This window comes from Lactuca serriola, chromosome 2, assembly GCF_051521515.1.
Source record: "Lactuca serriola cultivar US96UC23 chromosome 2, Lser_US96UC23_V15, whole genome shotgun sequence".
Classification (NCBI taxonomy): Eukaryota; Viridiplantae; Streptophyta; class Magnoliopsida; order Asterales; family Asteraceae; genus Lactuca; species Lactuca serriola.
The window spans coordinates 88408836-88419738 of record NC_136409.1 but is presented as its reverse complement, the minus strand read 5'-3'; positions in this window follow the sequence as shown (position 1 = coordinate 88419738).

Here is a 10903-nt window from a genome sequence, read left to right as displayed (position 1 = left end):
AATAAATTACCCCTCAATCGATGTGCCGGTTAACCACACACGCTCCATCGATACTATGATAAATATTAAGTCACCCTTTACCTACCTTGTTAAGTCCAAGTTAGTGTGCCGGTTAACCACACACGCTCCACTAACGACTTTGACAAAGTGTAAAGTGTAATTTCATGGATTAGCACCTTATTCACATTTTCCTAAGTAACTAAGATTGGGTATTATTATGAGTTTAGTTACTTAGTATTATCATTAATACTTTTAATGAAGGGAGAATTTATAAGTCCTTGTCTTACCCGTTCGGCTAACGACCCTCCACCGGTCAAGCAAGCGGTGGGTGAGAGTGGACACCCATTAAGTTGCCATTTTATAGGCAACAACCTTATACCCACCTTATAGACCGGCTTCGTGAATGAGGCGTACTAGCGGTAAGACTGACTTTACTCTTATACATATATATATTATTAACTTATAATATTATAAAGTATAAGGGTTGAATTTTAACTTTTAAAATTCTAAGGGCTAACTTGGAATTAAAGTATTCATACTTGAAAACTTTTCAAATTCCAAAACTTGAGGGCAAGTTTTGAAACTATTCAAAACTAATTAATTCCATAACTTATGTGTTTAAAGTAGTTTTAATCCAAAAACTCTTCAAGTTCCATAACTTGAGGACAAGTTATGGAAGACTTTAAACTAATAAAAGAACTAACTTTTTCTTTATTTTATAACTTATGGATTTAATTATGGTTACATATTTTTCTTTAATGAAGTGACTCTTGAACTTCCATAACTTGAGGACAAGTTATGGAGTCATAAAAAGTTATTCAATGACACAAGACTCTTCATTTTGTAACCATTGCCAACTCTTATGAATTTTATGAGTCTTTAATGTGACTCTTCATGTAACTTGAGGACAAGTTACACAAACACATTTTATACCCAACTCTTAGATTAAAATGGATTGAAAACAACTATTTCACTCAACATTTCTATTAATCTAAGCAACTCATAAGAACAAGATAATTCAAATCAAACTTTTTCATGTAATTAGTCTAAACCTTAAACTAATACAAAACATGAATCTATTGACAATTATCTTTGAAAATGGATTAGCATGAACATTACCACATCAAAAATAAGTTTAAAAGTTCAAAAACAACTTAGGGTAATGTTCCTAGTCCATTTCCAGCCAAAAAACTCGAAAATATGCTGTCTGGGGGTCCAACTCGTCGAGTGCATGAACAAACTCGGCGAGTTGGATCGAATTCATCAATTTTTAGGCATGGACTCGCCGAGTCTCCTGATGGACTCGCCGAGTCTGATGGCCAGACAGCACCAAATTCGTTTTTTCAGCTTCTATTGCAGGTATAACAAGAAAACAAGCCTAGGCTCTGATACCACTTTTGGGTTTTGAGCATTCTAACACTCCTAAGTGTACATGCAACCCTAAATACCTTGGATCTATGTTTTCTCTATTATACATGCAAATAAGAACATCCAAGGTATTATCCTAATCTAGCATACAAAAACAATAACTATAGCAAGATAGAATACATACCTCTTTGGTGAAGAAAGTCTTCATGAAGCTTGAGTGTCTAGTGCCCCAAGTGTGACACCTCAAATGGAATCACAATCATCAAAACACTTGGAATGACTTGAGAGAATTCTACACTCATCAAAATCGGCTAGCCCTTTCTTCACACACACTAGTGTGATTCTAGTCACCGATTTTGCCAAGAATAATATCTTTATATAGTGTTACAATTAGGGCAAACCCTAATTGTCATGACTTTCCATTTCCTTGGATCCATGGGTTCAAATACACCATGGAGCATCCATGAACCATCCTATGGGTTTTAGCCCAACTTGATTATCCATGGAGCATTAGCCCACTATACAAGTATGGATGATTTACACAATCAACCCATATATTTAATTAGTCTTCTTTTGATCACTTAATTAATCCTAGATTAATTCTTGATCAATACTAATTAAATAATCTTATTATTCTTATTATTAATATACTAGAACTTATAATATATTAATAACCATAAGTGTCTTATTTCTCTCATCCAAGTGCATGATGGTATGCAACCCAAATGGACCATGCCGGGTCGAGTCAAGTCTTACCAAATATAGTTATGGACTTAGACATTAATCCAACAAATACATCATATCAATATCACAGCATATAATATAAGGTTATTTTGGGAAATCACCGTTCGGTCACGGACTGATCGTTCACACGAATCTGCTCTGCGTTTTCCAAAAAAATTTACTCTTTTCGAAATCATTTCTCAAATCCTCAATTTGAGTTCAAATACGCCCGAAGGTGTACTCGAATCCATCAAACCAAGGCTCTAATACCAACTTGTAACACCGTAAATTTCAAAACAATTTTTCGCGTTTTATAAAAGCATAATTCATTTAGTATTCATAAAAATATCATTGTTTGAAATTCGAATCCATAACATAATAAAAACCCAAGATATCATAACATAAAAATCCTGCGTGTGTACTGATCAGGCCGGCGCCTTCCCGCGATCCTGACTAGTACCTGAAACACATAACACAAAACACTATAAGCACAAAGCTTAGTGAGTTCCCCAAAATACCACATATAACACATATTAGCCACTCGAGGCTATAACTCTGTGGGTCCATGCACCCAAACTCTGTGAACCCTCAGGTTCTAACTCTGATACACATGCATAGCATAAATCACATAGAAGAATGCGGTGCAAAACATATATATATATATATATATATATATATATATATATATATATATATATATATATCATACAAACACTGCATCACATAACTCTGGTTACCTAGTCAAGGTAAAGTATAGTGAGAAGACTCACCTCGCGTATCTCGGTAAATATTTGTCTTGGAACAAATGTGATTTAGCCTTCGCCTAGTCACACAAAGTAACACACCCATAAATACACTGAACTCAACCCTAAAGGTCAACATGGTCAACGGTCAACTTTGACCGGACTCGACGATTGCGCTAGAGTGACTCGGTGAGTCAATACGTGTCCACTGATTCCCTTGGATCCTCTCATGACACGTCGAGTATTTCCCTAACTTGACGAGTTCCACCTGGCATGAATCGCGGGGCCACCACGAATCAACTCGCCGAGTCTCAAGAACAACTCGGCGAGTTCCGGCTTGACTCAGCCCCCCCTGACTCTCCCTGACTCACTGAGTCATCCCCCAACCCGGCGAGTCTACTCGCTGAACAATTTACGTGAAACCCTAACCCTACTCGCCGAGTCTCAAGAACAACTCGGCGAGTTCATGCCATGCACAAACTCTATTGACCTCCTGAGGTCAGATCTGTTTCCCCAAACCATAGATCTGGCCTTCCCAAGCATGAATGTCACGTAAAGTTCAAAACTTGATGCTTGTATAACCACAACAAGGCATCAAAAGGAGATTTGGTCCCAAAAATGACAACCTAAGTCCAATAGCCCCATACTAACCCATAAAGCTCCAAGGGGTAAGGTCTCTGGACCGCTTTGAGTCCAGATCCAAGGCACAAACTCGAAGAGGGACTATTTTCTCACCTCCTCCTTGCTATTGTCATCTTCTTCTTGCTAAACAAAGGATACAAAGATCAAAAAGTGACTTCTTCTCTCTCAAAGCGATTTAGCTCTCTTAGGGTTCTCTCAAAGGACTGGTAGTCGTAATGGGAGGCTATAAGTGCCCTTAAATAGGCTCCAAACCTGGGGAATTAGGGTTTCATTAAACAGCGTGGACTCGCCGAGTCCACTTCTGGACTCGCCGAGTCCAGACGCGAACCCGCGCCCAACTCGCCGAGTCTCCTCACAAATCACCAAAAATACAAGAATAAATAATACCTGGGAATTCGGGGTGTTACATATTAGTTTATTGGCATTCTATGTAGTGATTCCGAGATTCAAGCGAAATTGAGGAATCAAGTATACTAGTCCTAGTTTTCAACTAAGACTTAAGTTCCATCGAGACTAGGACCTAATTTCTACCACTATGTCAAGTGCATGATGTGTGTATATGATTCATGAAAAGGTGTTCGAGTCAAAGAGTGACCCGCATATGGATATTCACTAAAGTTAAGTAGTTGTAGAATTCATATATCAATGTGAAATCTAAGTATACTATCCATCGATTTTAATTGTTTCCAAGATTATAGTAGGTTATAACATAGATTCTAGTTACTAAATCTAGTATGTGTCGTGCCTATATGTGCAACTAAGTTTAGTCAAATCTAGAACCGACTCAAATTTTGATGGTTGTCACAGTTAAGTCCTAGCTTGGGAAATTTTTCGCTATGAAGGACCTTAGTGAAGCTGCTTAAATTTTAGGGATAAGGATATTTAGAAACAGGAGTAAAAGGCTAATAGGACTTAGTCAAAGTACTTAGTTGGACAAGGCGTTGAGACGTTTTAGAATGGAGGCATCCAAGAAAGGAGAATTACCTATCAAGAGTAATATCAAACCGAGTAAGACTCAGAGTCCGAGTACATATGTTGAAGTAGTAGAAATGAGTCGAATACCATATGCTTTCGCTGTTGGCTCGATCATGTATGCTATGACGTGTACTCGTCCTGATGTAGCCTTTTCTTTGAGCATGGTTAGAAGATATCAGGGGAACCCTGGTAAATCTCATTGGACTGTAGTAAAGAACATTCTTAAGTACCTGCGGAAGACTAAGGATTGGATACTTACCCTCAGTGGGAGTGATGACTTGAGAGTGATAGGGTATAGTGATGCCAATTTTTAGACCGACAAAGATTATTTCCACTCTCAGTTAGGCTTGGTATTTACCCTGAATGGAGGAGCAATAACTTGGAAGAGTTCCAAACAAGAAACTGTAGCTGATTTAACGTGCGAATCAAAGTACATAGCAACAAGTGAAGCGTCGAAGGTGGCGATATGGCTAAAGAAGTTCATCGGAGACCTTGGAGTTGTACCAGCTGTAAAGGAGCCGATAGAGAGTTTCTGTGACAACAAGGGTGCGGTCGCCTTAGCCAAGGAACCAACAGATCATGGTAGATCCAGGTACATCGACAAAAAATATCACTTCATAAAACATCGAATAGAAGAAGGACTCCTCGTAATGAAGGGGGTATCGTCGGAGGAGAACCGAATAGTTCCCTTACGAAGGGACTGAGCAGGGTTAAGCACTTGCAGCACGCTAGGAGTATCGGGCTGAAGGTCGATATTAGTTTTAATGATTACATAGATATTTAGAAACTTGTAATAGCTAAATTGTAATTGACATTTGATGATTGAATAAAAGGAGTTTTGTTTATAAGTAAGTTACTATTTTTTGTCAATTATTTACCATTATTTCAATTTGCATGTTTTGACTTCCAGAATAATTAAATTATTCAAACTATCCACAGTCGATGATACTTTGGAAGTAGTTTATGAAAGTAGACTGTCATGAATGGGTTTTTTAGTAAGATTGTCTAAGAAGTTAGGCATAGAAAAGTTTGCTACAAAAATTCATGAGTGCTCTTGAAATAAGATTTGAGTATTGGATTTAACCCACACTCACATGAATCACTTCATGGAATTTATCACGAGTGATTGTGAGATGATAATATCGTATATTCTTCAAACCAAGATATATGAGTTGTTGATTATGAGTTGGTTGTACATTGATAGTGCAAAAAGACATTAGTAACTTGGTGTTATAAAATGTACTGTTGTGTATGATTTAACGAATAGTTAGTACAAGCATATAAGTCGAAGTTTATATGTTCCTTTTATCCTAAGAAGGTTAAAAGCGATACCTTGGGCCCCTCGATGATTTTGTTTTAACATATGTGTCGGGACCGGTCAGGACTAAATTGATGTGTTCAATTAAGTTCTATGTCAAACAAATCAGAAATCAGGAAACAAAATGTTGGAAAATGAGTGTGACTTTAATTCCATGTCTTTGTCCACACAATATCTTACAGAACAGAGGATTATACAATCCCTTATCTAATGGACATATTAGAGTTCGACAGCGTCTTTATGAGAGATACAATTGCTAATCGGGTTTAAGCTAGACTGGAAATTATAGTTATTAGACTTATCCAAGTGGGAGTCTCTTGGATTAGGTGTCTAAGCCCATAACTATAATTGGTATGTACTTCACCCAATAGCAGCAAGGTCCATTTTGGGTTGCCTTCAACATAACAATTTGATAGATAGATATTTGAGTAAGAGGTTATTTGTGATTTATAAGTATATTATAAGTATAATATATTAATTGAGAAATCATATTATTTAATTGGTATTGATCAAGAATTAATTTATTGATCAAAAGAGACTAATTGAATTACTATGGAGTGATTATGTAAATCAAGTGATACATATGGATTGGGCTAATGATCCATGATTGATTTGTGATGGGCTACGCTTATGGGTTAATCCATGAAGTGTTAATCCAAATCAAATGCATGGATTATAAGCTTAAGAGTAAGATTAGGGTTACACATGATTCTTGGAATTCAACACTATAGATATGTAGTCTCCTAAATCTCTCTCATATTCATCTAGTTTTTGTATTGGTGTTTGTGATTTGTTTGAGGCACAACACTTGGGGTGCTAAGCTCACTTAAGGCCAAAGTCCTACTAGCTACATCAAGATGTAATCTTCTAACTTGTTTTATGATTCATATGTCAAATTTTGTATGCTAGTTTAGGTTTCGTGCTTTGGAAACCAATGTTGCATGTATAATTAGAGAAAACTTAGATCTAAATCTTTAGGGTTGTATGTGCACCATAGATATGTTAGAGTACCTAAAACCCAACAGACCATGGATCCACAAGATGAAAGTGGTTCCATCAACATATCATTAGTGTGTAAAGATGTCTACTATGTGGGGAACAGTGAAGATCATGGAAGATCAACAAGAGTCAAAGGAATGTTATAAAATCACTATGAACCCTATGACGAAACCCCAACAAGCATAACAATTAAGGATGGGGGCACGACATGTTCTAGAAACAAAGGTGCAAAACGTGAAGGAAGTGCCCTTAAGCAACAAGGATCCTGAAGCCAAAGTCCTCATTGGATCCTCAATACCTGAGCAAATTTAGCAAGACCTGTTAAACTTCCTTCGAAACAGAAGAAAGACGTTCGCATGGAAACATGAAGATATGACAAGTATAGATACGAGTATTATCACTCACAAACTTACTATTGATCCTTTTTCAGACCAATACATCAAAAGAGAAGGAAGTTTGTACCCTAAAGGAATCAGATCACCCAAGAAGAAGCGGAAAAGCTCCTCAAGACAGGGATTATCAAGGAAGTGAATTTCCCGAGATGGATATCTAATGTAGTTGTTGTACAGAAGGATCCTTTTCCTCTGCCACACATTGAATCCATGATAGATGCAATGGCAGGCCAAAAACTCTTAAGCTTCATGGATGCTTCAAAAAGATTCCAACAAATCCAGATGGAACCATCTGATAAAGAAGATACAACATTTTTAACACCAACAGCTATATATTGTTACACTGCAATGCCTTTTGGTCTTAAAAATGTAGTGGCAACATATAAAAGACGGGTAAACCGGATGTTTAAAGACAAGTTGGGGGAAACCATGAAGGTCTACATTGACGACATGGTAGTGAAGTCCGTTAAAGCTAAAGATCGTCTCAGGGATCTCAAAGAAGCCTTCTACATTTTAGACGAATACAACATGAAGTTGAATCCGTCTAAGTGCCACTTTAGGATAAAGTCGGACAAGTTCCTTAGGTATATGGTAACCAAGAGAGGAATAGAAGCAAGCCCGGAGCAGATCAAAGCAATCATCAAGCTGAAACATTCATCTTTAACAAAAGACGTCCAATGGCTAACCGGAAGAGTAGTAGCACTCAATAGGTTCATTTCAAGATCCTCAGAAAGGTGTAAGCCCTTCTATGATATCTTGAAGAAGAACAAGAAGTTTGAATGAATCGAAGAACACGCATAAGCTTTTCAGGAACTCAAAAGATACTAAAGTTCCGCGCCACTGCTGGTAAAGCCTATAGATGGAGAACCACTTCTCCTCTACCTCTCTGTATCCTCAAGTGCGGTAAGTGTTGTCCTAGCCAAGGGTCTTAACAAAGACTAACATCCTATCTAATATGTAAGTAGAAGTGTTCTGGATCCTGAGACCAAGTATTCTCATCTCGAAAAATTAATGCTTGCATTAGTAACTGCTTCCACTAAGTTAATACATTATTTAGAGAGACATACCATACATGTGAAAACTAATTATCCTATTTAGAATGTGATGAGAAAACCAGAGTTGTCAGGAAGGATGGCAAAATGGTCAGTAAAGTTATGCACTTTTGACATCAAATATGAGCCACGATCCTCCATAAAGTCACAAGCATTAGTACACTTTGTGGCTGACTTTAGTGATGATCTACAAAACAAATTAGACATTAAAACTAAAAAACTCTTAGAAGTTGAACACTTGGGAAAATGGACACTATTCATGGATGGAGCTTCAAATAAAAAGGAACCGGTCTAGGGATCATACGAAAATTGCCAAAAGGGGATATACTACCCCATGCAGTTAGTTGCAAATTCAACGCAACCAACAATGAAGCGGAATATGATGCACTCATCATGGGACTATAATTGGCTAAGGATCTTTAAATCAAGGATCTTCAAGTATTTTCTGATTCTTTATTATTAACTAGTCACTTCAATGGATCTTATGCAGTGAAAGATGAAAAATTAGCATTATACCTCGAGATCCTCAAAAAATTAGCCACACATTTTGAAAACATTTGCCTAACCCAAGTTCCTAAAGAATAAAACACAGAAGCACACACATTAGCCAACTTAGTATCCTCCCTAAGGATCCCACCAGAAAAGAAGATCCCTATATCCCACATAATAACTCCAGCTATAGAAGCCCTTTCCCACAAACCCGATGATAACAACCAATAAGTGTAGCATCCATCGAAGATCCTGACCTTCAGATCCCTCCTCAAAGGGATCCTCGAAGAATTCTGTGATCATGGATCCAACCAATTATGGAGTATCTCCAAAATGGCACGATCCCAACAGAAGAAAAAAAAAAAGCAAAAGAGTATTAAGAACAAGAGTCTCAAGATTCGTAATAATCCAAGGTAAACTCTATAAAAAGTCTATGGCAGGTTCATACCTCAGATGCTTGGAAGATGATGAAGCTGTAGATCTCTTGAAGGACATACATGAAGGAGACTATGGCAATCACACTGGGGTCAGATCCTTATGCTCCAAGGTATTGAGAGCAGGATACTACTAGCAAACCATGAAGAGATATTCATTTCTATATGCTCAAAAGTATGTTGCTTGTTAAAGACATGGCAACATCCTAAATCAACCACCAGAGCCTCTACATCCTATTATCTTTCCATGGCCATTCGTGAAATGGGGAATGGATGTAAATGGAAAATTACCAATAGCTCATGTTGTTACATAAAGTGACCCTATTAAATTTAAGGCTCTATAGTCTTATTTTGTTTCCACCGCAGTTGGAGTTGCTACCGCAATTGATGTGTGTCTACCACAGCTAATGTTGAAATATTACTCTGAGTGCCGTAGTGATCTGCAATCACTACCATAGTGAAGATTAATGAAGAGTTTTGTTATCTGACTTAGAATATTAGCATTACTTTGTCCAGTGAACCTTGCATGGTCACTTAAGTCAGTAGTATATTAGTTTTTTATTTTAGTTGTAACTTTATGGAAATCTATAAATAGAGTCTCCTTCTTCATGTATTTTACACATCTCTTTCATGATATTATGAACTTCCACTAAAATACAAAGATTATTCTCTCATTTCTCTATCTTATCTAATATCCGAGATCCTCTTCGTTTTAAACTAATCATACTTACTAACTCATTTTTGAATGCAAGCCTTGTTAAGAATCAGTTTCATGCTTACTTGATATAACTTGATGTCATTTACATTACCTTTACATTTCCGCAGCTAACTATCTAACATTTCTAACTTATTATTGTTGAGCTAACTTGATCTTTTAAATTAACTTATTCCGCAACTATTATCTTCTACTAACGTTTGTTCAAGTGTTTCTCAAAAGTTTTTCTCTCAACAATTGGTATCAGAGCCAAAGTGGTTGTTTCTCTCTCACAGTACTCATATCCCACCGAATCATCTTATCCACTTTCATATGATAACCTACCACAATCATATGAAGTTGATGCTGAAATGGATGACGAAGAAGAATTTCAAAAAGCCATTGCCTTGGTTAGCCAACAATTCAACCGACTACCACCAACATCATTTTGTAAAAGTCAGCAGTTTACCAAACCACCCTTCAACTGCAACTTCAATCCGTAGAACAACCACTCATGATATCCTCGAAACGCTCACCATCCACTGCAACCACATAATGCACATCATTCCAGAGAGCCACCGCAGTCCAACAAACTATCGAAATCTAGTACCTCAACTTAAGAGAAAAGTGAAGTCATCCTCTGCCACAAGTGTCATAAAGAAAATCAGTTTGTGAAAGACTACAAAGCAAATATGGTTAAGGACAAAGCATTCTATCTTAGAATGGCCCAAGAGATGGAAGAAAAGGAATAGGCACGAGCACATGTTGATCAAGTGAAGAGAGATCATCAACTATGGTCATCCGGAGATGAAGGTGAAGATTTTGATAGCATCAAAGGAAAAGGGAATATCTGCATCGTTGCAGTTGCTGAAGAGGATGGATTGATGAAGTTGGAAAGAAATTACTGCTACATGGCTAAAGATGTCACCCTCAACATCGTCGAATAGGTAAAAATCATGATCCATTCTAAAATTTTTAGCATGCATGATTGTGAACTGTACTTAGAAAAACTTAATGACATGTGTGATGACGTCCTTTCAGACTACAACAAAGCACTAGATGAAAAGAATATAG